This window comes from Diabrotica virgifera, chromosome 3 (genome assembly GCF_917563875.1).
Source record: "Diabrotica virgifera virgifera chromosome 3, PGI_DIABVI_V3a".
Lineage (NCBI taxonomy): Eukaryota > Metazoa > Arthropoda > Insecta > Coleoptera > Chrysomelidae > Diabrotica > Diabrotica virgifera.
Window position 1 is genome coordinate 274,658,184 of NC_065445.1, and position 19,689 is coordinate 274,677,872.

The 19,689-nt window shown below is 33.2% G+C and overlaps 1 protein-coding gene across 3 annotated transcripts in view; it reads right to left on the bottom strand.

Moving 5' to 3' along the window:
• LOC126881725 (NADPH--cytochrome P450 reductase) overlaps nucleotides 1–19,689 on the bottom strand; it is a 217,556-nt gene that overhangs the window by 116,929 nt on the left and 80,938 nt on the right. The window contains exon 1 of one of the 3 annotated variants that reach the window (XM_050646179.1): nucleotides 1,305–1,520. The exons of the other annotated variants lie outside the window; for them this stretch is intronic. The gene's annotated coding sequence lies outside the window, so the exon portion shown is untranslated. Of the gene's footprint in view, nucleotides 1–1,304; nucleotides 1,521–19,689 lie in introns of those variants that run through there. 3 annotated transcript variants of the gene reach the window in all.

Here is a 19,689-nt window from a genome sequence, read left to right on the forward strand (position 1 = left end):
AACTCATCATGTGAATAAATAAAGTTGAATACTAGTCTATGAACAAAGTTTGAACTTGTCTTTGTCTTGCTTTCTATAATTTCGTCCTATTAGCGGTAAAACGCACTATGTGCACTTTTTGAGATTTTGACATTTTCATCAATTGACTGGAGAAGTCAACTGGGCTCTAACCCTTCTAATTGCTGAGATAATTTATGGTACAATTCACTAAGTGCATTATTGTGAATTTCGGTGTCAGGGTAAAACTCATTAAAACTTCTTATTGCACTTAGTGAATTTTTCCTTACAGTTTGGAGTGCAATGTTGTGAATTTCGGTTTCAGGGTAAAACTCATTAAAACTTTTTATTGTACTAAGTGAATGTTTCCTTACAATCTGAAATGCCGAATCGGCACTTAGTGATCTTTTAAAGAATACATTAGATAACATAATGTATTTTGCGCATTAAGCAGGAGACTGATGTGTATAATATGGTATCGTTGAAACTGTTCATTATATTTGTGTGCATTATCTGCTCGGCGATTGATTAAAGAAATATGAGCTTAAATTTATTTGTAACAGTAATAGCTTACATAAAGGGTAACATAATCCATTTTGCGATTAACCAGGAGACTTTTGTGGTTGTCATAAATGCCGAAAGAATTGCATTTATTTCAAAGAACGAAACTTATTGTTCATTTTTTAAATAATAGACTGTTATTTTGATAGTTTGTTATTTGTAAGTCAGCGAAATTTTATGCAGACAAATTCATTAACTTCTCAATATCCAATAATTGTGTTCATGGAAAAACTCATCAAGTACGTACAAAGTGTAGTTAGTGAGTTTTACCTCTAATCTTATTATATTTGGAAGCAAACAGTAATTTATTATCTACCGTGGCTGAATGGAGCAAGTAATCCAAAGCCAATAAGGAAGAAAAAAAAGAGTTTTACCTCTAACAGGATATCAATATTCAATAATTGTGTTCATGGAAAAACTCATTAAGTATAAAAATTGATCTAAAATTGATTATATTATAGTTCCTGTGATAAAACATGGCTAAAAATATCTGTTTTTATTTATTCTTTAAAGTTGCATTAACAAAATTTCAAAATTCAAGTCAGGTGAATTTAAAAAACAATTTGTACCTTTAAATCCATTTTTCTCCACTTTTTGAAAAGTGTAGTTAGTGAGTTTTACCTCTAATAGGACGATTTGTGTATTTATGTCATACTGTGGAACTTGTGGCTCGTTGCTCGTACTTTACGCAAGTTGGAAAAACAAACATCTATAAAATATGAGAAATAATATAAACTCAACCATACCTATTATGTTTTTTTCAAATCCCAGAAACTGACTTTTAATCCCTGAGGAAGATAAAGCACATTATACGAAACGAACTCAGAGGTCGCGATTGATGGAGATACGTCTCAAAAGCCGACGAACAAAAACTGAATCGACATCGACATCGACCAGCGAAGCCAATGCAAAATTATTATCCAGCAGTACTTAGGAGAGGCAACCTTCAAAAAACGATAACTAGAAGTGGTGTAGCATGATGGGTAGAGGGGGCTATGCGGTTTAAAGTTTATTTACTATAATAGGTGTTCGCAAATGTAAAATAAATGAAGTGGAAGTTTTTTATCTCAAAAAATTAGTTAAATTCCTTTATAAGGTATATTTAATTTAAAAAAATCCTTTCTGGCTACATCACAGAACGTTCTCCAACTAAAGAGTTCATCATTAGTGCTGTTAACAGGTTTTACATGGTTTTTCTTCTTCCTCTTTATAAGCAATTCTCCTTGTTAATTGGCGGATTGATATAAAATTTCCCCTATGGAAGATTGTCTTTCTGATTGATTGATCTTTTTCTACCGATTGGCGATTTATCTCTTTCTATTTTGATCACACGTGTCTCCCCCATTCTGCTTATGTGGTTATTCCATTCTTTTTTCTATTTAGTGTCCATTCGTTTATACATTGTACACTGTCTGTTACACTGTCTTTTAATGTCTTTACGCCTCTTTCGATCTCTCAGCGAATTTCACAATAAAACACTGAAAACTTTTGTTTTCTCTACTTCCACAAAATTTATTATTTACAACTATGTGACTACAGCTGTTTCGGCAGAGTGCCTTTCTCAAGTGATATAATTTACAATGTGTTTGCCTTTTTAAGTCTCTAACTGAAGAGGTTGAGGAGTGGGGAGCTGTTTGTCTCGAGTTGGTCATTCAGAATTATATCTGTATTTTTCAGTTTATTAATTTCCATAGATTCTAAAAAAGATAGCTTAAGGCCTTTATTTTGGATATGCAAAATTTTAAACTCTTCATTGAAAGAATGATTATGATCTAGAAGGTGAAGTGCGTATGTAGAAGTGTCTGTTTTTCTATTGTTGAAAGCCCTTTTGTGTTCTGCTATCCGTTTGTCAAAAGTTCTGCCAGTTTGACCGATGTACGTTTTCGGACAGTCACCACAAGTTAGTTTGTACACACCACTCTGTAGTTGCTTTCTCTTTCGGCTTTTATTGTTCTTAATATATTTGCTTAAGTTGTTGTTAGTTCTGAAAGCTGGTATTATTCCTTTCTGTTTTATGTATCTGGCTATTTTTGTTGTTATCTTGCCAGTATATGTGAGAGAGCAGAAGGTACTGGGTTCTTTCTGTGGTGGTGGATACACTAATTTCAGGGCTTTCTTATGGAGTTTTTGATTTAAAATTTTGTTAACTGTTTGTTCGTTATAGCCGTTGTTTACTGCTATTTGTTTAATGATGTTTAGTTCTATCTCGAAGTTATTTTTTGTCATGGGAATTTCTGTCAGTCTATGTATCATGCTATGGTAGGCTGCTAATTTGTGTTGTGTAGGATGGGATGATGAATTGTGTATAGTTGTGTGAGTATGGGTAAGTTTATGATAAACGGAGAACTCATGTTTGTTGTGTAGTCTGGTAATCGTTACATCTAGAAAGTTTATGGAATTATTCTGTTCTGTTTCTATTGTAAACTCAATATTACTATGAAGTGAATTAATGTATGATAGAAATTGGTCAAATTGTCTGTTAGTTCCTGTAAAGCATACTAGTATATCATCCACGTATCCCCACCAATATAAGAACTGTTTAAATACGGGATGTTTAGAAATTGTTGTTTCAAGTTGGTTCATAAATATATCTGATAGTAATGGGCTTAGAGGATTACCCATAATAAGTCCTGCACTGTTGTTTGTGTATATTTGATTATTGAATTCAAAATAGTCTTGATTTATGCAAATTTCAAGGAGGTGTAAAATTTCAGATGTAATGATCGGATTTGTACTATTATGGTCTAAAAGATTTTTAACTAAAACAAAAGTTTCTGTAAGAGGAACACTAGGAAAAAGATTTTTTACGTCAAATGAAATTAGTCTGGAGTTGTTGGGCAATTGAAAATGTTGTATTTTATTAACTAGTTCTAGTGTATTTTTTACGGTGAATTTAGCTGAAAATTTAGTGTATTCTGTAATAATATCTGACAGTTTTTTTGAAAGTTTATATGACGGAGCTATATAAAAAGAAACTACAGGCCTTATTGGGTGGTCAGGTTTGTGTAGTTTAATAAAGGAGTATAATTTAGGAGGTTGTGGGTTCATAATATTAAAGTATTTCTGTTCTGTTGGATTTAGTATTGATTTTGAATTTTCAATGGCTAGTTTAATTTGTTTTCGGTATTTTTCTGTGGGATCTTTGTTTAGTGGTGTACTGTTTTGGTTAGTTAAAAATTCTATTGTTTTGTTATTATAGTCTCTTTTGTCGATAGCAATAGTAGTGTTACCTTTGTCTGCTTTTGTAAATATTATGTCATGTTTTATTGATTTATTTTTAATTGAAACGGCTATAACAGGAATTATTAGTTTCACTACATACATCGGTGACAGATTTCGCAATGATACTTTTTTCTTTTTTCTATGTTCTTAGCAGTTTTGTTTAACGCTACTTCACATTCTACACCTAAATATTCTAAATTTTTTTGATTATTATGTTGAGGCAAATTGTGTTTGCATCCTTTCTCTAAAAGTTCTATCTCACTATTATTGAATTCAGTATCTGTTAAGTTTATAAATCTATTGAAAAAACTATGATGTGAAAAATTTGTTGTATGAGTATTGAGTTTTTTACTATTGCCAATTAGATTATTTAGTTTTTTACACTGTGGATTAAATTTTTTGTCTATTATATTATCTACTTCAGTTCTTACTTTAGAATCTAGGATGTCAAATTCTAGGAAACAACAAAAATAGCCAGATACATAAAACAGAAAGGAATAATACCAGCTTTCAGAACTAACAACAACTTAAGCAAATATATTAAGAACAATAAAAGCCGAAAGAGAAAGCAACTACAGAGTGGTGTGTACAAACTAACTTGTGGTGACTGTCCGAAAACGTACATCAGTAAAACTGGCAGAACTTTTGACAAACGGATAGCAGAACACAAAAGGGCTTTCAACAATAGAAAAACAGACACTTCTACATACGCACTTCACCTTCTAGATCATAATCATTCTTTCAATGAAGAGTTTCAAATTCTGCATATCCAAAATAAAGGCCTTAAGCTATCTTTTTTAGAATCTATGGAAATTAATAAATTAAAAAATACAGATATAATTCTGAATGACCAACTCGAGACAAACAGCTCCCAACTCCTCAACCTCTTCAGTTAAAGACTTAAAAAGGCAAACCCATAGTAATCTAAATCACTTGAGAAAGGTACTCTGCCTAAACAGCTGTAGTCACATAGTTGTAATAAATTTTATGGAAGTATAGAAAACAAACGTTTTTCAGTGTTTTATTGTGAGATAAAATGAACTTCCATCAAGTAACGGTCGAATCCATCAATTATTCTCAACGTATTTCCGGTAATTCTTCTCAGTATTCTCTAGTGTTGCCCAAAATCGGTCTTGGTCTTGTTCTTGCGTTTTTGCAAGACCAAGACCAAGACCGCCTAATTTGAGCAAGACCAAGACCAAGACTTAACGTGCAAGATTTGAGCAAGAACAAGACTAAGCCTGCAAGACTCTTGCGTCTTGCAGTTATAACTGAGGGTCGTTTTAGAGAGTATATTAGTTCGGGAATATTTTTAGATACTCTATGAGAGGCAAAAAAAATTTAACATAAATTTGGAAAATTGGTCTTTTGCGCATTACGAATAATACCACAAACATACATAGCGAATCAAAATATCTATTAAAATAACACTTGACACATTTGACACGTACTCCGAGATCATTATTACAATGCAAAAATAAAATATTTTTACATGCTTTCCCAGCAGACGACTTCTTCGCTCTGAAATTAATTGTCCAGGTTTTGAGAATAGCCGGCCTTTATTCATAAATTAATATTCTTGCGTGGCGATCTTGCGGCGCGGACAATAATGTTGTTAAAAATCTGTAGCTGATAAAAATATACCTAATAAGTAATTAATTTTTTTGCTCATTAGTTTTCTAGGAATTTAAACACCACAAACATTTATCTTATCGGTATATAGAATAGTAAGACTATTATGTATATTTTTTCTGTTGATTGTGCAATGACCTCATTCAGTTAGACAAAATTTGCTGAAAGAATGCGGCTAATACTTAAAAGTATTAATAACGAGATACATTAATGCAGATAATGCCGGCTATACATAACGTGTAAACAAAATAACGAAATATTTAATAAAGATATACTGTCTACCGAGGCATTGAACAAAGAAATATTTACAGTGAAATGTATGCAAAACAAAAGCACATTTATAGCAGTTTTTTCTGTAGTTAAATTAAATTGGTCATTTGTTTTATTAATCGACTGTTCTTTTGTTACTCTTTGTGTTGGTGATACACTACTCCAAGAAATTAACGCACCACCTTAAAAACGGGTCATTTTTGATGTCTTGAATTTCCTAAACCTGTTGTCCGATTGAAGTGTTTTTTTAATATGTTATAGCCTTATTCTTTAACAATATCGCTGTAATAATACTATTGCTAGGCAGGTAATTTGTCATTGTATACCGGGTGTACCAATCAAACTGTGTTTATTTTTCTCTAAGTTCGCATCACCCTATGGAATATTCTAGCTTATAAAATATTAAAATTAAAACCCAACTATAGCCTCATATTTTCTTAACATTTTGTTTTTTGATTCATTCGCTTATGTTGGATAATAAAAAGTTAGGTACTTTTTTAGCTAGCCATGTTTTTCATCAATATAGGGTGTTTTTAAATAAGTATGGCAAACTTGAAGGGGTAATTACTCTGCACGAAAAAGTAATGACAGTTTGCTTTTAAACGTATGTTCGCAAATGCTTCGTTTCCGAAATAGGGGATGTTAAAATGGTTCTTACAAATTAACGAATTATTTATTGCTCTAAAACCGGTTGAGATATGCAAATGAAATTTGTTAGGTTTGAAGATGTAGTTATTACGCAATTTTGACATACAATTAAGATTTTAATATTCACCAACGGCGCGCATACCTACATACGTGTAACCGGTGTATTTAGAATTACCCCTTAAATTTTGCCATAGTTATTTCAAAACAGCTTGTATTGATGAAAAACATGGCTACTAAAATACCTAACTTTGTTGTCATCCAACATAAGCGAATGAATAAAAAAAACAGAATGTTAAGAAAATATCAGGCTGTAATAGGGTTTTAATTTCAGTATCTTATAAAGGCTAGAATATTCCACAGGATGATACGAACTTTGAGAAAAAAAGACAGTTTGATTGGTACACTCATTGGTACCGGTACGGTAACCGGTACCTATAGGTATAACGACAATTTACCTTCTAGCAACAATATTATTACAGCGACATTGTTAACGAATAAATAATTCAAGCTTAAAATTTACCTACTCTGTTACGTTGTTCTAAGATGTGTAATAGGCTAATGGGCAACTGCGAGACTTGCAAGACTCTTGCTGCAAGACCAAGACCAAGACCAAGACCTGGAGCGCAATACCAAGACCAAGACCAGGTGTACTGTTGCAAGACCAAGACCAAGACTGTCTAAGTCTCGTCTTGGTATTGCATTTGGGCAACACTAGTACTCTCATCTCTGCCGACTCCAGTGGTCTTTGTGTTGTTTCTGTAACGGGTCTAATTCCTGATGCATATGTATTGGTCTTACACTGGCTTTATAGATTCTTTAACTTGCTACAGTGAGTTACTAGCTGAGACTGAGATGTGCTATTTGGAGTCAGGAATGTGATGTTCTGCTCCTCATTACGACTCTGGCACTCAGTTGCTATTTAGAGTCCGTAATGAGAGGTTCTGCCCCTCGTTACGAGCAAGCCACGTGTTGTGGTGGAATCCTATGTTGCCTGATGTAAAATCTAGGAATATTTTAATCATCACACTTAATTTCATATAAACATGTAAATTCTCTATAAGTGTACAACATTTAAAGGATTTTCACCCCTATACTTTGGTGGCTCAAGCATGAAAAACCTGTTAACAGCACTCATGATGAATCCTTTATGATGTAGTCCGAAAGGGATTTTTTCAAATTATTGTTGTAAAGGATTTTAACAAATTTTTTGTGATTAATGGTACAATAAATTATTTTTCCTTGTGGATTTTTTATTCCGTTTTTATAAGCAATTTTGATCTAGAAGTTACTGAAATTCCAAAGTTTGCCCTACGGCGTTCTCTTGTCCATTCTAATAAATTCTTTTTCTCCTAGTTTCTTCCCCTATCGGGGTTTGGCTATCATCACGGCTATACGTACCTTATTGGCGGCTGCTCTGAAGAGATATACTGAGATGCAACTATACCACTCTCTTAAGTTTCTCGGCCACGAAATTCTTCTACCTATAAATCTTACCCTGCATTATAAGCCTCAATATCTCGTATTTCGCACCTCTGGTAATGTGGCACAAATATTTCAGCTTTCTTGTTTGATGTTCTTTATCACCTCGCAATCCTTTTATAGCCTTCTTCAATCAATCTAATAAACATACTGCAACTATGCTCTGCTTTTACTTAAACACCAATTAAACACTTAAAACTAATTAGAAGCGATTTGTCCTCTTCATTCTTCTAGTTAGCTCTGTATTTGCCTCACAAAGATGAGAAAATTCTTCTGCAACAGAGATATAAGCATCCCTCTAAGTGGCTATTATACGGTATAGAGGCGTGGACTCTCAAACAGAACCACATAAAAAATATTGAAAATGTCGAGATGTGGTGTTACCGTCGAATGCTGAAAATAAGTTGGGATGAAAGGGTTATAAACTTTGAAGCAATACGAAGGATAGGAAAAGACCCAGAAATTTTGTTAACGATAAAATGAAGAAAACTCGTATATTTGGGTCACCTGATGAGAGGACACAAATACACATTACTTCAAAATATAATGCAAGGAAAAATAGAAGGAAAACGGAATCCAGGCCGTAGAAGAATCTCATGGTTGCGGAATTTGAGAGAGTGGTTTGGCTGCACCACTAATGAACTTTTTAGGTCAGCTGTAAACAAGGTCAGGATAGCCTTGATGATTTCCAATCTCCGACAGGAGTGGCACAAGAAGAAGAAGACAAGTTTTTTAGTAGTATGATGTAGTTCCCATCTAAACCGATTTTTTGCATACGTTCTAGTATAAGTCATGTCTTACTCTATCAAATGCTTTTTCGAGCATTGTTACCTTACATTACATAACAATATTAAATTTAATGTACTGAAACAAGAGATCTTTTACATAGTTATATTTATGGCCAATTCATGTTTTCCTTGTAGAGAATGGCTTATCAAATAATCGCCACATTAATCAAATTGAATTCGAGCGTTTTTTTTTGTAAAAATTAGCAATTTCAATGGAATTGAAGCATTTGTTTGAAAAACAACACATGTCCATTTTTCGCAAATTCGACTTTATGTATTCTTCTCTTAGAATAGTAGTTTCTTTATCCGTCTGACACATTCAGTTGTGTAAAAATCTCAGATGTCCGGAGTAAACTACATAGAACATTTGGATATTTCTATAGAAAACAACAGATGTCTGGTAAGTTTTTCTTGATTTGCTAAAATTTAAATTTTTGGACAAGTGTTGTTTTTCAAACAAACTCTTCAATTGAATAGGATTTTTAACATTCAAAACAGGCAATTACGCAACTACAATCCGTCCATATATCTATAATTAACCTTTGTAGATTTTAAATAAGCCTATGATAGTGTCCTAAGACATAAGTAGTATGAAGCCATGGATGAATTCCATATTCCCGATAAACTGATAAGATTGGTTAAGGCTACAATGCGTAAAGTCGTTTGCAAAGTCGAAATACAGGGCGAACAATCACAGGCGTTTGAAACACATGTTGGGCTGCGACGGGAGATGCGCTTGCGTGTCTCCTTTCCAACATAGCTCTGGAAAAGGCAGTCAGAGATGCCTGAATAGACAACAGAGGATTTTTTTTATAAATCATCCCAAATTTTGGCATATGCAGATGATGTGGACCTAGTTGCCCGCACAACACGCAAGCTAGAAGAAATGTATACCACCTTCTCAAATGTTTAAAAAAATCTGGGCCTGCAAATAAATGAGGAGAAAACTAAGATGATGGCGTCAACACTTAACAGTAGAGCCACAAACATCGATCATCAATTCACGGTTGATAAATCTACCTTTACAGTGGTGGACAAATTCACATACTAAGGCTCCCTGATCACCAAGAAGAACGTCATGACGGAAGAAATCAAGAGAAGGATAAGTCTAGCAAACAAATGCTATTTTGAACTGAGTAGGCATATGAGAAGCAGAAACTTAAGCCAAAAAACCAAAATAACCATATACAAAACCCTTATACAACCAGTGTAGACATACGGATCGGAGACATGGACTAACTCCAAACCAGATGAAAACCTTCTGCTTATATTTGAACGAAGGAGCCTGAGAAGAATATTCGGTGACATCTGTGAAAATTGTGTTTGGAGGAGGAGATACAACTACGAGATATACCACAGATATATATATATATATATATATATATATATATATATATATATATATATATATATATATATATATATATATATATATATATATATATATATATATATATATACCACACATAATACAATATTTGTTGGTAAAGACGTAGTATCTCTTATAAAAATAAGAAGACTAAGATGGACAGGACATCTAGCAAGATCACAGCAAAACAACCCTCCAAGAAGATTCCTTATGTCACAAACTGTGAGAAGTAGAAATAGGGGTAGGCCAGAACTGAGATGGAAGGATGGTGCAGATGGGGATGGTAGAAAAATAGGCGCAGCAAACTGGGAACAGGTGGCAATGGATAGAACTGACTGGCGTAATAGACTTGAGAAGGTCGAGGCCATTTTAAAAAATTTTATTTGACTCGGCTAAATTTTTTTCTTAAATCGTGTGTCGTGTACCTTACGTAACAATATTAAATTGAATGTACCGAAACAAGAGATCTTTTACATAGTTATATTTATGGCCAATTCATGTTTTCCTTGCATAGAATGGCTCATCAAATAATCGCCACGTTAATCAAATTGAATTGGAGCGTTTTTTTTTTGTAAAAATTAGCAATTTCAATGGAATTGAATGGGATTTTTAACATTCAAAACAGGCAATCACGCAACTACAATCCGTCCATATATAATTAACCTTTGTATTTCGAACAAAGGAAATAATAACAAACAACGCACGATTCCTGGTTTTAACTGCAGCAGTTAAGATTTTGATAATTTGCAAAAAAACAGCAAATTAATTTTTAATTATATAAAATTATTTTCTAAGACATTTTGATCGGTTGCTGAAAATCAACGTCACGGATGTGACATTGAATAATAAGCATGGGTCCCGCGTAACAAAAAAAAGTTGATTAATAAACAAATTAAAAATTTCTTATTAGCTTAACGGTGTCTAGTCGGACAAACTTTGATGTATGGGAACACTGGAACAGGGGAAGTTTCAATTGTAGAACGTGATTTTAATTGTGGAACGTGTCATCCTGACAAGTTATATGATTGTGAAAACTAGCAGGTTGTTTTTAAGTTTATTCAATAGCAAACTTTATATCATCAGCATTCTCTTTGCCTTATCCCTATGCGGGGTCGGCTTCCCTAATTGCGATTCTCCACACAATTCTATCTTGGGCCATATCACTGTTAATCCCCTTTACCAACATGTCCTGCCTTATGGTCTCCCCCCAGGTCTTCTTTGGTCTTCCTCTCCTACCCCTTCCAGGAATCTGCACTTCAGAGCTATTCTTTCATATTGGGTGATTAACGTCTCGACGTTGAACATGGCCAAACCATCTCAACCTATGCTCTCTCATTTTGGCATCAATTGGTGCCACACCTAGACTTCCCCTAATATACCTACTCATTTCTAATTTTATCCTTCTTTGTCACTCCACTCATCCATCTAAGCATTCTCATTTCCGCCACATGCACTCGTTGTTCCTCTTTCTTATTCACTGTCCAATATTTTAGTTCCGTACATCATAGACGGTCTAATGGCTGTTTTATAGAATTTTCCCATCAGTTTCGTTGGGATTTTTCTGTCACACAACACAACACTTGCTTCCTTCCACTTCATCCATCCAGCCCTAATTCTACTGCATGCATCTCCATCTATTTCTCCATTACTCTGTAATACCGATCCTAGGTACTTAAAACTATTGCTTTTCACAATCATTTCACCATGCAAAAATACCATTTTATTTGTAGTAACTCCATATTTAAATGAACATTCCACATACAGTAAGGTCTCTTTTTATGCGGATTTTTTTATACGATTTTGAAGTTATGCGGTTTGTATTTCATCCAAAAATTTCTATTATTAATAACTAGTCATCATCATCATTCTCTTTGCCTTATCCCTATGCGGGGTCGGCTTCCCTAATTGCATTTCTCCACACAATTCTATCTTGGGTCATATCAATGTTAATCCCCTTTACCAACATGTCCTGCCTTATCGTCTCCCCCCAGGTCTTCTTTGGTCTTCCTCTCCTACTCCTTCCAGGAATCTGCACTTCAGCTATTCTTCGTATTGGGTGATTAACAGCTCGACGTTGAACATGACCAAACCATCTTAACCTATGCTCTCTCATTTTGGCATCAATTGGTGCCACACCTAGACTTCCCCTAATATACTCATTTCTAATTTTATCCTTCTTTGTCACTCCACTCATCCATCTAAGCATTCTCATTTCCGCCACATGCATTCGTTGTTCCTCTTTCTTTTTCACTGCCCAACATTCAGTTCCGTGCATCATAGCCGGTCTTATGGCTGTTTTATAGAATTTTCCCTTCAACTTCATTGGAATTTTTCTGTCACACAACACACCACTCGCTTCTTTCCACTTCATCCATCCAGCCCCAATTCTACTGCATGCATCTCCATCTATGTCTCCATTACTCTGTAATACCGATCCTAGGTACTTAAAACTATTGCTTTTCACAATCATTTCACCATCCAAAGATACCATTTTATTTGTAGTAACTCCATCTTTAAATGAACATTCCAAATACTCTGTTTTTGTCCTACTAAGTTTTAAACCTTTTTCCTCCAGAGCTTGTCTCCACTGTTCCAGTTTTTGTTCTAAGTCTCTTTCACTATTTCCTATTAACACTACATCATCAGCATACATTAGGCACCATGGAATACTACCCTGTAGTTTCGATGTTATCTGGTCTAAAACTAATGAGAATAAATAAGGACTAAGCACCGAGCCTTGGTGCAATCCTACTTTCACCTGAAATTTATCAGTCTCTCCCACACCTGTCCTAACACTAGTCGTTACTCCCTCATACATATCTCTCACAATCTTTACATATTCGCCAGGGACTCCTTTCTTATTGAGAGCCCACCACAGAATCTCTCGAGGAACTCTATCATATGCTTTCTCAAGATCAATGAATACCATATGAGCGTTGGTCTCTTTATTCCTGTATTTTTCCATCAGTTTCCTTACAATGAAAATTGCTAACTAGTATAATTAATATTAACTATTCCCATCCAGATGTCATTAATCTGAGGGTTTGCAATTCGGCTATTCCCCTTGTTCCATGATGTAGCATGTAGCTATTACATCAATCTGAGTTTCGCATTGAAAGGTATAACCTGTAATTCTTTGGAAATTAAATTTAAATGTTTAAGTATTTAAGAGTTTAACGCTCGGTTTCATAATCAGCTAAAGTGGACTTTAAATTTTAAGTTTGTACCTTTATTAATGCAATTCATATGGGTAAATGTCAACGTTAAAGTGAACTTTAGTTAATGTTCACTTTAAGATGATTATGAAACCGGGTGTATATGTTGCTGATTTCAAGTTGCAGTATAATAAACAGCACATTTTGATTTCTGGATTGAAACATTTAATTGTCATAAAGTTTTATGTTTCATTAGATGAGGTTTTTGCAATTTCAATATCGTTAGTTTGCGTTTTTAAATCCTTCTTTAAGATTTTATTTGGCCTAATGAAGAAAAAAACATCAAACACATACAATTTTTGGTGGACAAACGTCCACCATTTTATGTGATTTTAGAAAAATACGGAACGTATCCCTAATTTTTCAATGCAAGTAAAGTCTTTTTTTATGCGACTTTTTTATGCGCTTTTCTGTAGAACGTATCCACTGCATAAAACGAGACCTTACTGTACATACTCTGTTTTTGTCCTACTAAGTTTTAAACCTTTTTCCTCCAGAGCTTGTCTCCACTGTTCCAGTTTTTGTTCTAAGTCTCTTTCACTATTTCCTATTAACACTACATCATCAGCATATATTAGGCACCATGGAATACTACCCTGTAGTTTCGCTGTTATCTGGTCCAAAACTAATGACAATAAATAAGGACTAAGCACCGAGCCTTGGTGCAATCCTACTTTCACATCAAATTTATCAGTCTCTCCCACACCTGTCCTAACACTAGTCCTTAGTCAATAGCAACCTTTATATTATGAAAAAATGTTTGTCCGACAAATACAGTCGGAAAAATGAAAGAATAACCATTAACGATCAGATCAATGACTTATTTTTTATTTGCTGTCTTTTTCTATAAATAACAAACGTTTGTTATAGAAAAAGACAGCAAATACAAAATAAGTGATTGATGTGATCGTTCATGGGTATTCTTTTATTTTTCCGACTGTATGTATGTATGTTGGCCATTTAAGTTCGACACGTAGAACATGTCAAATGACAAAGACTATGTTGGTGGTAAATAGCAATCTGTTTTTGCATGAGAGTGTAAAAAGGGTAACAAATTAATTATTGGAAGTTTTGTCCGACAAAATACATGGGACGTTTTCGTAATCTGACGTTCGAACAAAGGTCTAACAAATTTTCAGATTGTTATTAATAAACTTTTTTTTGGTACGCGGGACCCAGGCCTATAATTACGAGAAGACAATGTAATTTAAAACGTAGCAAAACATTGGATTCTGTGTCAAATATATTATTATTCATTTAAGTTTTTATGTTTGTAAGTTTTTCTTAACCAATAACTAAGAAATTACAGTATTCTTATGTATAAGTAGAATCTTAATCTATATTTGAGTGTCATATGCAGCAGCATAACTTATTAAATTACTTATTAAATTTCTTAATTTAGATTACGCAATTTGCAATTTTTTTTTAATTTTGCAATAGATTGTTACTGATTTTTATTTCACTTTATTATGTTTTATTTATATTGACGATTTGTATAATTTTAGTAAATTGTATTAGTTATTGTTTTTATTTATGATTCTTGTAAGCTTTGTCTATAAAATTGTTAAATTTTTCTTGACAATAAAGCATATTTCTATTCTATTGTATTCTATGTAACTAATTTTTTATAGGTCTTGGTCTCCGCAGTTCTGTTCTCTTCATTATCTTTCTAGGGAACTTCAGGAATCGAAAATCAACCTACGCGATCTTATGATTGTTCAAGTGTTTCGTTTCTACTATTCCCATTTCTCGCAGGTTCCTTGTACCCACTGATTTTAATGCATTTATACCTTTAAAGTGCATTTAAATCAAAGCGAACACGAACGAACGAATTCGTTCGTTAAAATTGTATTTATACAGCGAATCAAGCACGACCGAAAAAATTCGTTCGCATTCGCATATGTTCCAACCGACGCGACGCGCGACGTCGGTAAGTCATCGAATCATCAAAGAAAATTCGTTTTCAGTGTGAACAGTGCATAAAATGTAGCGAACGAATTCGTTGGGAAGTATGTACTGATTTTTCTTTACAAATTAGTTTGAGAGGGCTGGTTGTTGTTTAGTCGTGGAAACTTGTATGTGTAAATAATTTGCAATAATATGGAATGAACGAATGAAAAGACACTTCAATTAATTGAATTATATAGAAACGAAGAATGTCTATGGAATCCGAAATCGAAAGTATGTTCGCTTTCTTCTTCCATTTATACAGTAAAAAAAATTTCCAGTTTTTTATAAACCAAAAATATTATTAACGAAGATCAATTAATCCAAACTTATCACTAACCAGAATAGAAATACAAAACTGAGGTCGATAGGCCAAAATGGAAATATCTAAAATTCATTTTTTATTAAAAGATACTTATATCAATAATTTTACTAAGTTTGATGAATCAACTAATCATATTATTTTTAAGGTTGTAATCATCTATCATTGAGAGTAAATGTAATCTTAAATAAAGCGCATTTATAATTTTATTAATACAATATTTTTAATAAGGATATTTTTATATACATACATACTATCAAATAATACTTTGTTAGATTATGTAACTGTATGTATGTTATGTGTACTAAAAAACTTGTACTGGAACCAAAACCACAGTTAGGATCGAAGGTTCCACATCCGCAGAAGTAGAAATTACGAGGGAAGTTAGACAAGGATGTGTGCTGTCGCCCCTGCTATTTAATCGTTACTTCGAGTTTCTATTTAAAGAGGCACTGGAGGATTCCAAAGATGGAGTCAAGGTGAATGGCGTAAATATAAACGGCATCAGATAAGCCGATGATACGGTGTTGATTGCGGATTCCGAATTTGGTCTACAACGACTCATCGATAAGGCCAACTCGTGGTATGAAAATAAACATTAAAAAACCAAAGTGATGTCAATCCAAAAAACTAAATAAATGGACCAATTTTAGAACAGGTCAATAGATTTAAGTAACTGGGATGTTCGATCGATAGCAGCCTGATCTAGAAATAAGATCGAGAATAGAACAGGCCAGAAAATCTTTCGAAAAAATCAAAAAAGTGTCAAAAAACAGGTACGTTTGGTCGACTCTTATCTATGTTCTTCTCACTGTTGTATTCTACAACTGCTAGAATTTGTAGCTGCCTTTATATAAAAAGTTAGAGATAATTCTATTGAAATAGTTTGAAAAACATCGGAAAATTAGTTTGAAAATAAAAAGACCTAGTGGTGGATAAACGAAGTTCAAGAAAAAATAAACGAAAAGAAAATTATAGAAAGAGTGCAATAGGCAGGAAAATAGGTCGGACATAGAGCTTCAAACCTATACGGTCGCCAAACAGGAAGCGAAAATAGCACTGAAACCCCCAGAAGCACTGGTTCGCTAGAATATCCTCCGATTTGCAAATAAAATGCCAAAGAATCAATGCTTGATCATTGTTAAGGAATAGGAAGATTTTTTGCGTGAGGCATGTGTCTTCAATGTCAACAACCCGGAAGAACCATTACGTATAAGATATTTAAATATTTTAAGAATATGTAAATCCAATTCTAACGATGAAATTTGTTTTTTTTTTTGTCTTAAATTATATCTATAAAATGTAGCGTGTACGAAAATATTTGTTTAGTGATATGTTTTAAAGGAATAAATGTCTGTGAACAGTACAAAAATATTGTATACGTAATTAGCATATTTTATGGAAGAAAAATTGAAAAATGGACACATTCGAGTAGAAGTTGAAAAAAATGCACCGATAGAAAGGGTCCATAAATAGAAATACCTGGGAACCTGAATTTCATAAAATACATAATGAACAAACAAAAGAAATAACGGTCAGGATAGAAATAGCAAAAAATGCGTTAAAAATGAAAACAATTTTCTACAATAAAAACCATAGTGCTGTTTCACATTATAAGAATTTTGAACGTGCGAGGATTTTCTCGTGCGGTAGTTTTGACGCACTTGTCCTTTTCACATAATAATAATTGAGTCGCACGAAGATATTTTGCTGTGTTGTTTGGTATATTAGTTTTATTTACACTTTGTGGCTGAGGTCGGTACATGATACGATGTCTGATATGTATAATTACAAATGGGTATTTTTTGTCCATACTTTTGTACTAATGTACTGTAATGCGTATTTAATTCATTTGCAATTTCTATTTTGCATTTCCAACAATCGTTTTTTCCGATTATAGTGCCATCTATCCATAATTCAAAAAAATGTCTCGAATAAAAGTTGCTTATTTTTAAGTAAAGAATCCAAATCTGCAATAAAAACTTGGGGGTCCCATTTAAGATTTTAAAGTAACCCCCCACCACGCCCTCGTGGGGGTCGTGTTTGGTACCAATCGATAGATTTTTCAAAAACATTTTGAAAGTGTATTTTGCAGTTTTTCGATCTGATGTTCATTTTGCGAAATATCGCGGGGTTTGTATTTAAAATTTTAAATATACCCCCACCCCTCTCCGTGGGGGGTCATGTTTAGTACCATTCGATAGATTTTTGAAAAATATTGAAGACGTATTTTTTAGTTTTTCGTTCTGACGTTTATTTCGAGAAATATTCGCTTTTCTTTTGTGAAACTTTTTGACTCACCCATTTCCTTACCCCCGCTCAAATCGTCAGATTTTTGAAATATACACTCTCTTGCATGTACTTAACTTACCTTATCTTAATCTGACAATTTCGAGTATTTTTAACCATAGATATTTTTGTTCGGACCCCCCTTAACGAACCTCCCTGTGTTAAGAGCCAATATATGGTACAGGTACATCTGCAGGGTACCAGGTTTCTCCCATATGTTAATGTGACGCGCTCGAGTAACTGCAAAAATCCCCGCTTGGGCTCCCCTACCATAAGAGTTCACACAATGAAAATGAAATTATCTTCTTATGACATCTCTATATTATCCACTTACATACTTTTAAGGGAATTAAACACAAATTTTAATCGAAAATACGTTTATAGTCCAGGAACCAAAGCTTTTCACCTCGCAATTTTTACAGAATGGATCGATTTGCTTAAAAATTTGAGAATAAGTAGTGGATAGTCCAAGGATCAAAATCTATATGATGCCGAAAGGCGCTTTTAAGGGGTGGAAATTTTTTATTATATTTTGACCGCAAAAGTTTATAAAAACGTTCATTCTACGCAAAAAATGTTCTACACATTTTTTTTATAAAATTAATAGTTTTTGATTTATTCGCTATTGAAATTGTTAGTTTTGTATCGAAAAAATCAATATTTTTCGATATAGGTACTCATTTAGATTCACTCAATTTTTGCCGTAGAAAAAATTTTATTACACAAGTTCTTGGTAATTAAATAACCTACAATTTCATATTTAAATATTTTTTCGTATCTCTGATAATAATCTTTCTATTCTGAAGAAAATGGCATTTTTACCAAACTACAAAAATTCGTTATTCCCTTTTAACTACAGTTTTTTAAAAACTAATCATTCTAAGCCAGTCAATCTTATAGAATCTAGTAACAATACATAAATAAAGAAGACCAATGACTAAAAATACCGCCAATTTACATTATTGTGCTTCCAATTGGATTTCTCCATTTTTTTTTATTAAATATATTGATTTTTTAACTGTCACTTTTTCATTTTTATCTTAGAAAGTTTTAGTCTAAGAGCTAGAGCCGAAAAATCATCGTCATAAGTAATATGGAGTTTGGCATGTGAAATGTGTCTATTGTATATTGATAATTATGACCCCTTTCAGGCTGACACCTCAGTGGATACAGGAAGTAGCAATAAGGGACGAAAGGGGAAAGTTAGTGTAGTCTTAAAGGTTTTTACCTCCTATTTTGTTAAACCTCCATCGATTTGCATGAAAATTGGTGACTAGTTAGAACATACCTCAGGAAATAAAAATGATTTGGTGCCAACTTGCATTTTTACCCTGGGGGTGGATACCACCCCTGCTCGGGGGTGAAAACGATTTTATTAGAAATAATCCCACAAATCGATAGAGGGACAAATTATAAGTAAAACTTGTTATATCATGTTATTAAAATAAATCAATACTTTTTAAGTTATTAAAGATCAAAGATTTGTCTGTTTAAGAGCACATGCGTGAAGTTACGGATGATAAAAAGAACATATTAATTAATTGTATGTTACTAAAATATTATTTTTATATTATTTCGATATTATAAATTTAGCAAAAGTGTATTCGAATATGTCAAATGTACCCATTATTGGACACCCCCAGTTTCTGGACATATTCAGTTTATAATGAAAAAAAAATTCAATTAAATATCGAAATAATATAAAAATAATATTTTACTAACATACAATTAATTAACATGTTCTTTTTATCATCCGTAACTTCACGCATATGCTCTTAAATAGACAAATCTTTGATCTTTAATAACTCAAAAAGTATTGATTTATTTTAATAACATGAATTTTACCTAAAATTTGTCCCTCTATCGATTTGTGGGGTTATTTTTAATAAAATAGTTTTCACCCGCGGGAAGGGGTGATATTCACCACCAGGGTAAAAGTGCAAGTGGCAC